This window comes from Chenopodium album, chromosome 2 (genome assembly GCF_948465745.1).
Source record: "Chenopodium album chromosome 2, dcCheAlbu1.1, whole genome shotgun sequence".
Classification (NCBI taxonomy): Eukaryota; Viridiplantae; Streptophyta; class Magnoliopsida; order Caryophyllales; family Amaranthaceae; genus Chenopodium; species Chenopodium album.
Window position 1 is genome coordinate 63,503,563 of NC_137835.1, and position 3,776 is coordinate 63,507,338.

A 3,776-nucleotide genomic window follows, 5' to 3' on the forward strand; every position below is an offset into this window, starting at 1 on the left:
TTCGCAAAAGGCACCGACATACTGGTTCATTCAGCAAAAGGCACCGACATACTGGTTCATCGCAAAAGGCACCGACATACGGGTTCAAAAGCAGCAGAAGAGCCGACGTACAGGCATAGCGGAAACAAAGTTCAAGCGAGCTTTCAAAGATCGACAAGCGGAGATCTTTGGTAATTTCCTTTGGAAAATTATCGCAACAAATGAGGAAAGTTTCAAGCGAAGATATCTTCGACAGCGTTCCCTAGATTGTGGAAAGTTTTCAAAAAACAACTGAAGGTAATTTCAAGCGAAGTTGTCTTCGATCATGTTCCCTTAGACGTGGAAGATGGTCACAAAGCGGAAGAAGATTTATTTCAAGCGAAGCAATCTTCGATAGTGTTCCCTTAGACGTGGAATATTATCAAGGCGGAAGAGGATGGTTTCAAGCGAAGCAATCTTTTATATTGGAAGCAGTTACAAGCGTAGCGGTTTTCAAGCAGGATGGCATTCTCTTGGTAGGAGGTCATCAAAACAACAGTAATGCAGCAGCAAATCGGTTACTTTCAAAGACGTGTGCTCGACGGTGCAAGATACACGTTTCTTAACTCTTTTATCTGTTTAACTAACGCTAGTTTGCAGGTATCGGCGTTACCAGAGTGATTTAGGATCGCAGAACGTTCGGAATCATTCTCCGTCCCTATCGATACTTTGACTTTTGTTTTCGAAACTTGCGTTTCTCCAAACTCAGTCATAGTGGGGACTTCTGTAGACACCCATTTGTGTCTCCCCAAAAACAAACCCAGTGATGAGTACCTTTCACGTCGAATCATAATCGAATGAAGTGAAAGTGTGGAAAGTTTAGTGTTGCGGAAAGTTTTAATTTCTTTTCTCTTCTCTCTGTTTTTAAAAACCTATTTTGAGAAAATAGCCAATCCAGTTTAGTTGGTCCATGATATGGGTCCAAGAATAGTATATTTGGATGGGGCTTGAAAAGACATTTCCAGCGATATATTATAAGCCCAATTCCGATGAATATTGAGGAAGTTATGGCCAAATTACTAAACTGGGCCCGGTTTGAGCCTTATATGCGGCCCAATGATCTAGAGTAGGGGCTAATATAGATTTATAATTCCTAATGCAATTAGGAATGGTTTTAGTCTTCTAGAAGGTTCTTTTCATTCCTAATTCGATTAGCATTGATAAATTGACTTTTGTTGACTTTTTAGAGTTTTAATCAGAATCAAAGAACGTTTTTTTAAGGAAAATACGATTTTATCCTCCTGTACGGCAATTTCTATCTGATTTTAAGAAAACGCGTGAATTTTTTAGTCAGCGCCAAACGCCAGTTGTAGCACCTGACGCTACGCTTGGCGCCTGGCGCTAGCCTTAGCGTCTGGCGCCAAGGTCAGCGTTTGGCGCTAACTTGGCTTTTTCCGTCAGAATTCTGTTTTTGATGTTTTATCTTTTTGGCTGATTTTCTCTATAAATAACGTGCTAAAAACTCCGTTTTCATTCACCAACTCTCATCAAGTTTTCTTTATTACTCTCTCTCTCTTTTCTGAACTAGCCTTCTCTCAAATATAAAAATTCCGCACTCATTAGATTTAGAAACACCTAGCCATATTCGAAGTTGCCTTCGCCCTAGACGTGAAAGGTTTAATTTCTGAGGGTTTGGTCCCAAATCTCTCTTTCAATTATTTAATTTAATTTTTGGTTATTATTTTCCTTGAAGTTACTAACGTGTGTGTTTTGTTATTAGAAAGAGGTATGAGGCATCAAAGTAAGTACTTTAATGGTTTTTATTGATGTTGTGATATAGAGTTCATGGTTAGGTTATTATTTATAAATTTCTAGTATCATGTCTAGGGTACTTTTAATATCAAGTATGATTAAAAGTATGATGCTTCCTATGTTCTTCCTAATATTTATGATTGTTAGTATCATGTTAGGGCTAAATATTTGATCTTTATTGTTTAGTGACATGCTAGGGTTTGTTATTAATTTTGTTAGTATCATGCCTAGGATCTTGCTATTATTATGCTTTAACATGATTATTGATTATATTTATTATAATGATTATAATTTATTATTATTATTGTTGTTTGATACATATTTATTGTTATTGCTTGATCACACCTTTTATACATGTTTAAAGGGAATTAGTACTTGTAATCACGCTTAATAAGATAATTAATAATCTTGTTTAGGGTTAATATGATTATAATTCAAGTGATCGCCAATAATAGTTTATATGTGCATTAATATTCAACCAACATAGGTAAACATGTTTAGGGTTAATCCTATTGAATGCATGTTAGTCAGAAAGCGCACATGAATAAGATCAGAATAAAGTAGAGGCCTATTATTAGGGCAGGTTCAATCTCTTTTAAGTTGGATTTGCCTTCATCCCCGAACCCTATTTGGTTCAAGACCTTATGGAGTTGATGATCTCTTGAATCGTTAAGGGGTGTAACCTTCACCTCGTGAACAGTTTACAAGTTCCTTAAAAAAACTTGTTGGCGACTCTTTTGCTCTATCTTCTTTCCCTTTGGACGCCACCATACTTTAGTGTATGATCACAGTGGGGTTCAAGCTAGGGGTTAACGCTTGAAATATTCCCTACAATGACCATCCGGCCCCACCAGCCGTTAAGAAACAAAAGCCTAATCCGCTGGTGGTGGTAAAAAAAAGAAAAGCAATAGCAATCACTGACCGGGGAGCGGTCAAACGACCTCAGCCGGCTGGTGAGCACATTGATATTCCTCTAGAAGACAATCGCCCATAGCGAACTGTTATGGTGGGGACGGCTGCTTTTGCTAAGTTGGGCGCAAGCTTGCACCAACTGCAGAAAGAATTCAAAGACATTTTTTCCTTTGAAGTGGAAGAGATGTCAGGCATCAGCCCGGATCTTCTGTCCACAAACTCGCTGTGGATCTTAAAAAGAAGCACATTCGGCAAAAGAAAAGAAACCATGGCGAGGAAAGAAGTCAGGCGGCAGTTGCCAAAGTTAAAAAGCTGTTAGACGTTGGGTTCATTCGGCCATGTAACTTCCCTGAATGGGTTGCAAATGTTGTGCTTGTAAAGAAGCCGAATGGTACCTGGCGCATGTGTGTAGATTACACTAACTTAAACAGAGCATGTCCAAAGGATAGTTATCCACTTCCAAAGATCGATAGTCTGGTCGACTCTACAACCGGACATGCCTTGATGAGCTTCATGGACGCCTATTCAGGCTTTCATCAGATTCCCCTGTGGAAAAAGGATCAAGAAAAGACGGCATTCGTCACTGATCAGGGATTATTCTGTTATAATGTGATGTCGTTTAATTTGAAGAATGCGTCTGCTACTTTCCAACGCATGATTAATACAGTCTTCATTAATCAAATTGGGAGGAATGTAGAGGCGTACATTGATGATATGATAGTCAAATCTAAACAACAGACGGATTACCTTATTGACCTCCTAGAAACATTCGCCACACTCAGGCGGCACAAGGTCATGCTTAATCTAAAAAATTGTGTCTTTGGTTTTGAGTCTGGGAAGTTTCTCGGATTCTTGATTGACCAAAGGGGGATAGAGGCCAACCCTGAGAAAATACAGGCGGTAATCGACATGCAGTCGCCCCACTGTGAAGGAAGTCTAAAAATTCACCGGTTGTCTGGCAGCTCTGGGAAGATTTCTCAATCGATCAGGCGACAAGTGCCTCTACTTCTTCCAGGCGATCAGGAAGAAGACTAGATTTGAATGGGGGGTTGATGCTGAGCCCGCCTTCTAAAAGCTGAAAACGCATCTGCACT